General features: G+C 42.7%; 1 protein-coding gene across 2 annotated transcripts in view; it reads left to right on the plus strand.

Annotated features, from left to right (window-relative positions):
- Positions 1–466: 466 nt before the first annotated feature.
- rif1 (replication timing regulatory factor 1) overlaps positions 467–13,768 on the plus strand; it is a 90,317-nt gene continuing 77,015 nt past the window's right edge. For both annotated transcript variants that reach the window (XM_078552558.1, XM_078552559.1), the window contains exon 1: positions 467–608. The gene's annotated coding sequence lies outside the window, so the exon portion shown is untranslated. The remainder of the gene's footprint in view (positions 609–13,768) is intronic.

The raw sequence follows: 13,768 nt of genomic DNA on the forward strand, positions 1-13,768 counted from the left end.
CGATGGATGAAAGGGGGATAGTGAATCCTCCTTCCCCCAAAATGTCCTGGACACAAAACTTTCAGAGACAAGACAAGACGAGACGAAGCTCTCTCGGCGCATGCGCGCTGACAAGCGGTCAACTTTCAGAGGCTGGGCTTCCCAACTCTTTATTCCGTGATGATTGTAATTTTTTTTTTAACCGCCTAGCTAACCTAGTTGTCTTTTTTTTTGGTAATCACCGTTCGGATAGTTTTATTTTCCTGAATAAAATAAATAAATTTTGTGCGCGTGCTGTAGGTGTTGTGGGACAGGGAGGCTGGTTGGTTGCTGGGGTGAAAGGTCGTTACCCAGGCTGCTTGGCCCCTTTGGCGCGAGGATTTTTTTTCCGCCGGCCGCCCCCCCCACCACCACCACCACCACCACTCTTCTCCCTCCTCATCGCGGGCTCGCGCCAGCGGCTTTTGCTTGGCAGTCGGAACGGAGCGGAGGGAGGGCAGGAGTGAAGGGGGTGGGGGCAGTTAGTGTCCCTTGTCTGTCTTCCCGAACATTCCTTCAGCGTGTGGGGGCCGATTGATCGCGTCGCCGTTCGGAGCGGAGCCGGACTATGTGCGGATAGAAGAGGCCAGGTAGGGCGGCGTGCGTGCGTGTGTGTTGGGGTGAGCCCCGGGCCTCCTCTCTCCCACCCCACCCCTGTACTGAAGGACTGGGTGGCGGACCTAACCCCGGCCTCTTCCCCTTCCCTCCACAGTCTCTACCTACCTCCCCCCCCCCCGGTTAGTGCCACTGCAGGCGGAACTGAACAAGCAGCCGGGGCCTGGGGAGTCCCTCTGCGCTTTTTTGAAGTTACCACCTTGTGAACCGAGTGGAAACTTTCAATGTAAAAAAAATAATACATCCCGCATTGGGTGCCCTGCTTTTATTGATATCTTCAAATCGGAAATAGGTGCCTTAAAATCATTACTGAGTTGATTATTTTTTTTACAACATGTTTCAAATTTCCACGGGCGCTTATGGAGCTCAGTGTATATCCACCGTGGCTGAAATTTACAAGAGGTCCAACCCAACCATAACTCGCACTTTTTGTTTATCTCGCTTTTGTTTGGTTTCTTTTTTTTTCCAGATCGCTTTCCTTTTCAAACTCCCAACTCTTGCCTGGACTATTAGACCATCAAGTCCTTGTGTGCTATCCTAAACTTCCAAGGTTTAAATAACGACAGGAATCACATGAGCCACCAACCGGTTTCCTCAGAAACTAAATTATAAATGAAGCTTTTTGAATTACTTCTATACAGGTTTACTTCAACTTGTGTGAGAAATGTAGAATTATTTTCAAATCTGCCTCCATGTGAGTGATGGGAAATGTCAAGGCCCAGTAGTGGTCATCTTTCCTTGCTAACTTAAAAGCCTATAGATGACATGGGTAGGGAAATTGAGCTTCTGGGAATGGAAACAGATGGGATGAGGGCAGTAAGAAAACTAAGGGAGAGAAATTGTCTTGTGAGAGAAATTCCTTTTTAAATGAAGTGGCAAGGAAACCAGTAAATCTTTTACTATCATAGTTGCTGTAATATCTATATAATAACTGGTTTGTGTTTTTTGAGCAACCAGCCAATAGTACTGGAGTGAATGGATAGAAGATTGATTAACTGACAGGAAGCAAAGAGTAGGACAAATGGGGCATTTTCAAGTTGGCAGGCTAGAGCTTGTGGAGGGCTGCAAGGATCAGTGCTGGGACCTCAGCTCTTTACAATATATGTTAATGACTTAGGTGAGATCGAGAGTAATGTATCCAAGTTTGCTGATGATGATAAAGCTAGGTGGGAGTGTAGCCTGTGAGGAGGGCACAGGTTACAAAGAGATATAGGCATGTTAAGTGAGTGAGCAATGAGGGTGGAATATAATGTGGGGAAGTGTGAGATTATTCACTTTGGCAGTAAGAATAGAAAAGCAGGATATTTTTAAAACGTGTAGAATTTGTAATCGTTGATTTTTCAGAGGGACTAGGGTGCACTTATACAAAGAACATAAGACCATAAGACATAGGAGCAGAAATTAGGCCATTCGGCCCATCAAGTCTGCTCCGCCATTCAATCATGGCTGATAAGTTTCTCAACCCCATTCTCACGCCTTCTCCCCGTAACCTTTGATCCCCTTACCAATCAAGAACCTATCTATCGCGGTCTTAAATACACTCAATGACCTGGCCTCCACAGCCTTCTGTGGCAATGAATTCCATAGATTCATCGCCCTCTGGCTAAAGAAGTTTCTCCTCATCTCTGTTCTAAAAGGTCTTCCCTTTACTCTGAGGCTGTGCCCTCGGGTCCTAGTCTCTCCCACTAATGGAAACATCTTCCCCACGTCCACTCTATCCAGGCCTTTCAGTATTCTGTAAGTTTCAATCAGATCCCCCCTCATCCTTCTAAATTCCATCGCGTATAGACCCAGAGTCCTCAAACGTTCCTCATATGTTAAGCCTTTCATTCCTGGGATCATTCTCGTGAACCTCCTCTGGACCCTCTCTAGGGCCAGCACATCCTTCCTGAGATACGGGGCCCAAAATTGCTCACGATATTCTAAATGTGGTCTGACCAGAGCTTTATAAAGCTTCCGCAGCACATCCCTGCTTTTATATTCTATTCCTCTCAAAATAAATACCAACATTGCATTTGCCTTCCTAACTACTGCGTCAACCTGCAAGTTAACCTTAAGAGAATCCTGGACTAGGACTCCCAAGTCCCTTTGCACTCCAGATTGCAGGTACAGAAAGCAAGTAGGAAAGCAAATGGTGTGTTGGCCTTTATTGCAAAAAGACTGGAGTACAAGAAAGCCTTAACACAAATGTATAAGGCTTTGAGACGCATTTGGAGACTAAAACTGCACACAGTACTCCATATCTAAGGAAGGATATACTTGCCTGGTAGACAGGGAAGGTTCACTGGATTGCACAACCCTTTAATCCCAGAAACCAATGATAGGTCCATTTACTCAGACTATATTCTCTAGAATTTAGAAGAATTAGATGTGATTTCATTGAAACCTACAAGATTCTGAAGGGCTTGACAGGGTAGACACTGGAAGATTGTTTCTGTTGGTTGATTATTTAAGACTGAGGTGAGATTTTTTTTTAGATGGTTGTGAATTTTTGAAATTGTCTATCCCACAGGACTTTGAATACGCCATCATTGAGTACATTTAAGGCTGAGACAGATTTTGATCTCTCAGGGATATAGGAGCAGGCAGGAAAGTGGAGTTGAGACAGAGTATCAGCCATGATTCTATTGAACGGTGGAGCAGACTCAAGAGGCTGTAAAGCCTACTCCTGTTATTTTTTTGAGTGTTCCATTTGTTGGTATTTTCTAGAAGTCTCATTGCTAATTTGGGAGACATAACCATCACTTCATATCCCTTCTAGCAATTTTGTTGAATACTGAAAGGCACATTTATTTGATTGATTGAGACTCCAGACCAGTCAAACAGTTGATAAAAGCAGGGATATGTGGTAATAATTGTCCACCCGTCACAGGTACTAAAACAAAATAATTCAACAGAAAATGCTTCTTATACTCAATAGGTTAGGCAGCATCTGTGGGGAGGGAAGGGAGTTAATTACTTTTTTGTCAGCTGCTACCAGTGTTGCTTTTTTGTTTTGGCCTTTCGTTAACTAACTCCTATTGCTTTGGTCCCAATTGTTCAAATGCTGTTCTTGTTACTTTGGTGTTGTGTACTGGCTGCCAAGTTCTCATACTCTACTGTGACTGCCCACTCTGCCTGTATCTTGACTGCAACTTTAGAGAAAAAGTGAGATTTAAGTGGGTATGCAGATCAGCTGATTATTTCAAGGACCTTACAGGACCACTTCCTGTGCGGTTGCCTTTGGAGCACCCTCTGGTGTATCCTTGATTCCCTCTCTTTGCTCACTTGCATGCTATCCTTCACAGCATTATCCATAGCTATGAATTTAGGGTCCATAGGTACAGTACTACATTTGGCTTCACTGCAATCATATCTGTGTTGTGAGATTATCTCTCCAACATAAGCCATCGATGAGTTAGAAATCCCCCCATTCTATGTTAGGAAGACAAGCTATTATTCCCTTCCTATATTTAAATGTACAAAACTTGCACACTTGCCACCAACATGTCCCTCGCCTGTTGCTCATTCAGGTTGAAAACTCCATGTTAAAAGCAAAAAGCTGCGGATGCTGGAAATCCAAAACTAAAACAAAAATACCTGGAAAAACTCAGCAGGTCTGACAGCAAGTGCGTTAGCTAAACGTTAGTTAAACGTTAACCGTATTCCTCTCCGCAGATGCTGTCAGACCTGCTGAGTTTTTCCAGGTATTTTTGTTTTTGTTTTGAAAACTCCATGTGTCAGGTTAATATCCTATTCAATCTATCACCTAGGCTACTAACTTCCACTTCAAAACATTAATGTCACCACCCTTGCTTTACTCCTGTGACTACTGAAATCTTAATTCATGTTGTGTTTTTTTTTTGTGTACTTGATTTCTCCAGCATTCTTTTGTCAACCTTTCATCCACCTTACTTATTGGTTCCAACTTATTCAACGCTCAGCTGCCAATATCCTGTTCCCCACACAATTCCACTCTCTTGTGTCCCCATTGATCTACACTGGCTCTGTCCCCCCAAGCATTAAATCCCCAATATCACCGTCAAGATTTTTCCATGGCCTTACCTCTGTACATTTGCAATCTCCTCCAATCTTTGTCCCAACCCCTCACCCTTTTGATCTTCTGAAGTTGACAGTTCATTATGTTCCATGTGTGCTTGCGAATACTGCATGCACACACGCACCTAACTCCATTGGTGTCTGCCCCCATACTCTTGCATCTCTGTCGTCAAGCCCAATCTTTCTGACTAAACCTTCAGCCATCTTATCTTTTCACCAAGGTGAAAGGTTTGTTCCCTTTTAGTGTTCCTCCTTTACAGTTCCTTGGGATGTTTTCTCAATATTTTGGAGATGCTATATATCTGTTCAAATTGATGCTGTATTGTTACCCCTCTTGCCCTTATTGTTGGCCCCCTCAGCTCCTATATGAACTCACTGTCCGCTATTCAATTCCCATCCTCCACTGCACCATGCAACATCCAAGTCCTTGCTGACCATGACTGACTGCTAGTTATTATTGATTTCATGTCATTTTTACAAACTTTTTTTCAGATTTTTATGCCTTTGGTTTCCTGACTCTGGTCTCCTGTGCTTCCTCCTGAGACTGCTGTATTGTTGGCAGAAACTACAGCTGTCTCAGCTTGTCTCTTTGGATCGCCTTCCCTTGACCACTTCACCTTGTTATTTCTCTCCTTCCCTTTAACACACTCCTCAGGCCTGTCTTTATAATCATCCTTCGAATCATCTCTTCTAATCATTCAGCAGCAATTTTTGTGACCTTTTTATGCCTTCAGCCATTTTCTACATTAAAGGCACAATATCGATGGAAATTAATAACTTCAGTTATTACCGTGAATCCTGTTCTCGGCTTCTCCTTCCCATTCTTTTATGGCCTAAGCTTTGTGCTAACTTTTCTCCCCTTACCCCATTTTTCTCTCTCGTGTGTCATCTCCCCCGATCCCTATTGCAAGGACGGCATCATTTTGTTGCATCCGTGGACCATATCAACCAAAGAAATATGAGAACTGTACTGTGAGATTGGACGGCATCCAGAAGAAAGGAGAAACAAGAAAAGACTTGCAGAAGTGTTGGATAAAGTGTTGTATGACAAGAAGATTGCACACAGAGAAAAAGATGGAGAAAGATGTGGGGGTGACCTTGGAAAAGAAGCAGCGGCAGTTACAGAAAGACACCATTTTTTGGAGGACATAACTGCAAGAGCTCGATTAGTAATTCTACAAATTTGCATCATTATATATTTACCAAATGAATTGTAACCTTAATTCCTGGTAGAGGAGGTAGGGCAACATGCAATTTATTGTGCACATTTTTTATTTGATACAGACTGAAATGTCACTTCTAGCCAAGGATATGTCATGAGCCTTCTTACATTGATGCCCATGTAGCACTAAATTAGGTATAGCTAATCAGGTGCAAGATGCTTGATGAATTTAAACAGGTCTAAAAGATTAGCACCATGATTTAGTGACAAATGTTTAAAATGAAATAACTGAAATATTGATTGGCATGGAAGCTTGTTGTAAGCTTTATTAAGATGGACAATAGAAGTCACTTCATGCAATTTACTCTAATGAAATGCAGTCACCTGCAGATCTGCAATAATTCCTTACCCAATAAACCAGTTAAATATAATGGATTTTGCACACCGCAGTTCATTTAAATTGTAATATTGGTGTGACGTGGTTTTGCTTTGGTCGTGGTGTCAGTGAAACCTGAATCTACTGTCTGGGGGAAGTTGACACTGAACAAAGCAGTGTGAGACTTTCTGAAGGATTGTTGCTCCATTTTCCTTTGGAGTTATTTTGGCCCTACGTGCCCATTCCACAATCAGCAATCAGACAGAGTCAACATGGTTCTGTAAAAGGGAAATCATGTTTAACCAATTTATTGGAGCTCTTTGAAGGAGTCACCTGTGCTGTGGATAAAGGGGAATTGATGGATGTACTGTACTCCATTTTCCGGAAGGCATTTGATAAAGTGCCACATCAAAGGTTATTGGAGAAAATAAACTCATGGTGTAGGGGGTAACATAATGGCATGGAGAGAAGATTGGCTAGCTAACGGGAAGCAAAGTTGGCATAAATGGGTCTTTTTCTGGTTAGCAGGATGTGATGAGTGGTGTGCCACAGGGATCAGTGCTGGGGCTGCAATTTTTTACATTTTATATAAATGACTTGGATGAAGGGACCAAAGGTATGGTTGCTAAATTTGCTGACGACACAAAGATAGGTAGGAAAGTAAATTGCGACGAGGAGGTAAGGAGGCTGCAAAGTGACATGGATTAAGTAAGTGGGCAAAGATTTGGCAAATGGAGCATAATGTGGGCAAGTATGAAAATGTTCATTTTGGTAGGAAGATTGAAAAAGAAGCTTATTATCTAAATGGTGAGAGATTGCAGAGCTCAGATTCAGAGGGATCTGGGTGCCCTGGTGCATGAATCACAAAAGGTTAGTATGTAGGTACAGCAGTAATTAGGAAAGCTAATATAATGTTATCATTTATTGTGAGGGGGTTTGATTACAAAAGTAGGGAGGTTATACTTCATTTATACAGGGCACTGGTGAGACCACATCTGGAGTATTGTGTACAGTATTTAAAGAAAGATGTAAGTGTGTTAGAAGCAGTTTAGAGAAGGTTTACTTGACTAATACCAGGAATGGGTGGATTGTCTTATGAGGAAAGGCTGGACAGTTTTGGCTTGTATCCACTGGAATTTAGAAGAATAAGAGGCAACTTAATTGAAACCTTTAAGATCCTGAGGGGTCTTGACAGGGTGGATGTGGAGAGGATATTTCCTCTTGTAGGAGAATCTAGGACTAGGGGGTAACTGTTTAAAAATTGTTGCTCATTTAAGACAGATGAGAATTTTTTTCTCTTGAGTTGAGGCTGTGGAACTCTCTTCCCCAAAAGACAGTGGAAGCAGACCTTTGAATATTTTTAAGGCAGAGCTAGATAGATTCTTGATTAACAAGGGGGTGAAAGGTTATTAGGGGTAGGCAGGAATGTGTGGTTGAGGTTACATTCAGATCCGCCATGACCTTATTGAATGGCGGAGCAGACTCAAGGGGCTGAGTGGTCTGCTCCTAATTCGTACGTTTGTATGTATGTGTCACTGTTAAGTGATTCTAACTTTGCATGAGTGGCAGAATTATGCAATTTTTTTTGCAGCATTGAGTACATAGTTGGAATTCCTCTTTTTACATGTGGAAATTGAAGTCAATTATTTTCAGCAGCCCTTGAAGGGAGGTAAATAGGGTGGGGGGGGTGGGGGCACTCTCTGGGACCTGAGATTCCCTTTATGTGCTTCTCTTTGGCATAGCTGAAACTGAAAAGTACCCAGTAGGACAATTGTAGGTTTGGCTTGCAAACTCGGGTTGAGTCTCAGACTATTTTGAGCTGTATAATTTTGGGGTGCAGTGCTAGTATTTCCCATCTCACGTGGCAGTCTTGGGAGCATTATGCTGTAAGTATAACACCAGAAGTGTATGGCACTGAAGTTTGCCTAGCCAGACAAATAATCTGAACACGTAAATATTAACAACAGCTTAATAACAGCAATTTATATTTATATATCATCTTTAATGCAATGAAATGTCTCGAGGCACTTCACAGGAGTATTATAAAACAACAGTAAGGAGAAATTAGGTGAGATGACCAAAAGCTTGGCCAAAGAGGTAGGTTTTAAGTAGTGTCTTAAAGGAGAAAAGCAAGGTGGAGATGTGCAAGGGGGGACCAGAGCACAGGGCGGAGGCAACTGAAAGCATGGTCACCAATGATGGAGCAGTTATAATAGGGAATGCACAGGAGGCCATAATTAGAGGAGCACACATAGCTCCAAGGGTTGTGGAGCTGGAGGCCTGTTCTTGAATGTTGCCAAAACAAAACTCGTATATCAACCCAGGCCTGGTCAGCAAATATTCCACCCCTCATTTATGTTGAAGGAGAGGCTCTGGAATATGTTGAGCACTTTCCATACCTTGACAGCTACCTCTCTGAAAAGGCCAACTTTGATGAGAAGATCCAGCACTGGGCTAGCTGCCAGCTCAGCCTTCTACAAACTATGGCAGCGAGTGTTTGACAACAAAGGCCTTGCAGGTCAACAAAGGTCCTAGTGTACAGAGCAGTTGTTGTCGTCGTACTCCTGTACTGCAGTGAAACCCGGGCTGTGTAGAGTGACACCTAAGAGCACTAGAGAAATTCCATCAGCATCCTCTGGATTTAATGGCAGGACCGTTAAACAAACGCTGATGTCCTTCTTGAAGCCAGCTCCACAAGCATTCAGGACAAACCCCTGCAAAATCAACTGTGATGGACTGGACACTGATGGATGGCCAAAAAGCATCTCCCCACCAGGTCCTGTTTTCTCAACTCTCAAATGGTCAGTGTTCCAGGGGAGGACAAAGAAAACAAGTCTCTCTCAAGCTCTCCTTGAAATGTGGCAGCGTTTACATTAATGACTGGGAAAAGTTTCTACTAATGGTTCATAATGACAGCAACTGGTCCTTCAGGCTGCATTATGCTTTGAGTCCGTGCGCCTTAATGGTGAGGTAGAGCAGTGGCAGAGAAGGAAATAAAAGAAAAGGAAGCGAATCCTGCATTCCGGATCCTGCAACCTCGTGGGACATCCTGTCCCATGTGCCCAAAGGTGTCTCGGTCGAGAATTGGCCTGTTCAGTCGCATGACCCATGGCAGAAACCTGTGACCCTGAACAGACATCATTGTCCAATCGAGTGACAGTCGATGACTGAGTTGGAGGAGATTAGAGGTAGGGAGGGGCACGGCCATGGAGGGATTTGAAAACCAGGATGAAAATTTAAAAATCAGGACGTTGTTTGACACAGTTGTCAATGTGAGTTAGCAAGCACGGGTGATAGGGGAATAGGACTTGCTTAGAGTTAAGACATGAGCAAAAAGGTTTTGCTGCTGAGTAGTGAACTGTGCGTGTGTGCAAGTAACGGTGAGCTCTTGTATGGAGAGCTGACATTCCAGCCAAGCGGTGTAAATGTGACTAAACAGCCTGAGAGTGGCATTGTAGAGACAATTCACTAACTCTTTATCTGATTACCTTTAATTTCTGCCCAGTTAGCTAATTATTTTATGCTAGTTGTCCACAAGGCATTCTTGAAAGAGACTTTTTTTAGAAAGGAGAATTCAGTAACTTCAAACCTATGTGGTATTAATCCAATCTCTTTGATAGCTGTCCAAACATTTTAAGATCGCTATCTTATTTTATGACCTTTTGAGGCTGTTAATTAGTTCCCTGCACAATACACTTGGAAAGAAATTAATGAGTTTGATGTCTAAAATACAGATGCTAAGAATAAGGATTGATTTTTTTTCCCCCCTCAAATTTGTTTTATCTCAGTCTAGACTGTTGCAAACGTTTTATCGTGTATGCATTTTATATAAGGCATGTGCTCAGTTATTTACCTCAGCCACTGAAGCTGGGCAGAGGTAATTTGTTTTGCACCTGTTTGTTAGTCTGCTTGTAAACAATACATCTAAAAAAAACGAGTGGTCGGAATCCAACGAAACTTGGCACACAGGCCCAAGGAAGAACTGATTAGTTTTTGGAAGATGAGGGTCCGGATCCTGGAATTTTTTAAAAAGGATCCATTAACTTTGGGGGGATTTCACTTTTCAGCTTTGTAGCTAAGAGCATCACCAGGCAGGGAAAAGCCTCAAGGTTGACCTATGTCATTACAATAAAGTTGAGTTAACACACTGTGGCGGAGGTATGCAATCAACTGAGTGCCCTCTTGTTATGTATGGTACTGACCATCGGCTCAACAGGTCAATACGAGCAGTTCTGCTCACCACATGAGCCTCCTTCCACCTTTGTTGCATATCACCATATCAATATATCCTTCTGTTGCTTTCTCCCTCAGGTATGTAACCTGGCCAGCATGCCTTAAAGGCGCCCGTACTATGGGCCTCAACCACTCCATATAGCAGTGAGTCCACATTATCACCATTCTAAAGAAAACATTTTTTTCTGAATTCCCTGCTGGATTTATTAATGACTATCTTATGTTTATGGTCTTTAATTTTGGACACTCCCACAAGTGAAACATCTTGGGCAATTGGTGGGATACTTGAGTAATGTTATGTTACATAGAAACCTAGAAAATAGGAGTAGGTCATTCTGCCCTTCGTGCCTGCTGTGCCATTCAATATGATCATGGCCGATCCTTTATCTCAGTGATATACTCCTCTCTCCCCGTACCCCTTGACGCCTTTAGAGTCCAGAAATCTATCGTTTCCTTCTTAAATATATTCAGTGACTTGGCCTCCACAGCCTTTTGTGGTAGAGAATTCCACCACCCACTGAGTGAAGAAGTTTCTCCTCAACTCAATCCTGAATGACCTACCCTGTATCCTGAGACTGTGACCCCTTGTTCTAGAGCCCCCAGCCAGAGGAAACATCATCCCTGCATCCAGTCTGCCCATCCCTGTCAGAATTTTATATGTTTCAATGAGATCCCCTCTCATTCTTCTAAACTCCAGTGAATACAGGCCTAGTCGGCCCAATCTCTCTTCGTACGACAATCCTGCTATCCCAGGAATCAGCCTGGTGAACCTTCACTGCACTCCCTCTATGGCAGGTATATCCTTTCTTGGGTAAGGAGACCAAAACTGCGCACAATACTCCAGGTGTGGTCTCACCAAGACCCTGTACAGCTGCAGTAAGACATTCATGCTCCTGTACTCAAGTCCTTTCGCAATGAAAGCCAACCATTTGCCGCATTAACTGCTTGCTTCACCATGCTTGCTTTCAGTGATTGGTGTACAAGGACACTCAGGTCTCTATTGTACATCAACATTTCCCAATCTATCACTATTTAAATAATACTCTGCCATTCTGTTTTCCTACCAAAGTGGATAACTTCACACTTATCCACGTTATACTGCATCTACCATGTGTTTGCCCACTCACTCAACCTGTCTAAATCTCCTTGAAGCCTCCTAACACCCTCCTCATCACTCTCCTTCCTACCAAGTTTTGTGTCATCAGCAAACTTGGAAATATTACATTTGGATCCTCATCCAAATCTTTGATGTATATTGTGAATAGTTGGGGCCCAAGCTCTGCGGTACTCCACTAGTCACCACCGACCACTCTGGAAAAACACCCGTTTGTTCCTACTTTGTTTCCTGTCTGCTAACCAATTCTCAATCCATGCCAATATATTACCCCTAATCCCGTGTGCTTTAATTTTACACACTAACCTGTTATGTGGGACTTTATCAAAAGCTTTCTGAAAATCGAAACCACGCCACATCCACTGGTTCTGCCTTACCTATTCTGCTAGCTATGCCCTCAAAAAAGACTCCAGTAGGTTTGTCAAACATGATTTCCATTTCATAAATCCATGTTGACTTTGCCTAATCCCATTGATATTTTCTAAGTGTCCTGTTATCACATACTTTATAATAGACTAACATTTTCCCTACTACTGATGTTAGGCTAACCAGTCTATAATTCCCTGTTTTCTCCCTCCCTCTTTTTAAATAGTGGGGTTACATTTGCCACCCTCCAATCTGCCGGGACTGTTCCAGAACCTATAGAATTTTGGAAGATGACAAGTAACGCATCCACTATTTCCATGGCCACCTCCATTAGTACCCTGGGATGTAGATTATCAGTCCCTGAGGATTTATCGGCTTTCAGTCTCATTAATTTCAACAGCACTACTGTTTTAGTAATACTAATTTGCTTCAATTCCTCCTTCTCACTCGACCCTTGGTTCCCTAGCATTAAAACACATGTGCCATGTCCTATAACAATACTGAAGATAAAAGTTGTTTCATTTAAGCTCTTTGTTTACATTACCTGTTCTTAACTGGGTTAATTTCTCGTTTGCTTTTGACATAATTATAGGTGTCATTTAGATGGCTCAAATCAACTAAGCGGGGTGTTTGGAAAATCAGTGCAGAAACTACAATTGTTGCCTCCTTATTTAGAGGATGGATAAACTTGCCTTAGGGCTCATTAGATTGATTCTTAGGATGAGAGGATTGTCCTATGAGATTGATGAAGTGATAGAGACTATTTTCTAGAATTTAGAAAAATAAGAGGTGATCTCATTGCAGTGTATAAAATTCTGAGAGGCTGACAGAATAGCTATTGAGAAGCTGTTTCCCTTGGCTTAAATGTCTAGAACTAGAGGGGATAGCCTCATTGGCCATTTGGGACTGATGAGATATTTCTTCTTGGTGCATCTTCAGAATTGCCTGCATCCAAGAAGTGCGGATACTGAGAGTATATTCAAGGTGGATTTTTGGGCCCGAATGGAACCAAAATTTATGTGGATAATGTGGGAAAGTGTAGCTGATGCGGAAGATCAGTCATGATCTCATTGAATATGCAGCAGGTTTGAAGGACTGCATGGCCTACTGCTCGTTGTATTCCTTATGTTTTGTTATTAGTATACAAAGGTGATTTTTTTTAATTCTTTCATGGGATGTGGGCATCGCTGTCAAGGCCAACATTTGTTGCCCATCCCTAATTGCCTTTGAACCGATTGGCTTGCCATTTCATAGGGCAGTCAAGGGTAAACCACATTGGGTATGGAGTCACAGTAGGCTAGGTAACGATGGCAGATTTAATTCCCTAAAGGACATTGGTGAACCAGATGGGTTTGTCCCACAGTTGACAATGGTTTCATGGTCACCAGTACTGACCATGATTCATTAATTGAATTTAAATTCCACCAGCTGCCATGGTGGGATTTGAACCCATGTCCCCAGACCATTAGCCTGGGCCTCTGGATTACTAGTCCATTGATGTTACTGCTATGTTACCGTCTCTCTTTGTGTTTGGAGACTTCTATTATACACATAACTAGAAAGAATATTCCCAGTTTGGTAAGTGCCTCTCTTGATCCCCTCAAAAGTGCCTCCACCATCTGCAAAACTTTAGTCAGGAGTGTAATGGAATATTCACTATTTGCACAGGTTGATGCAACTGCAACAATGCTTTATACTCTGTCCAGCACCAAGCAGTTCCCTTGATCAGCATCCTTGCCACTGGAATAAATACCCTCCACTGGCACACTGGGACTGCAATAAGTAAGATGTAGAGGATGGACTGAAGCAGCTCACCAAGGTTACTTTAGCAGCACCTCTCCTAAGC

Source organism: Cetorhinus maximus, chromosome 11 (assembly GCF_964194155.1).
Source record: "Cetorhinus maximus chromosome 11, sCetMax3.hap1.1, whole genome shotgun sequence".
Taxonomy (NCBI): Eukaryota; Metazoa; Chordata; class Chondrichthyes; order Lamniformes; family Cetorhinidae; genus Cetorhinus; species Cetorhinus maximus.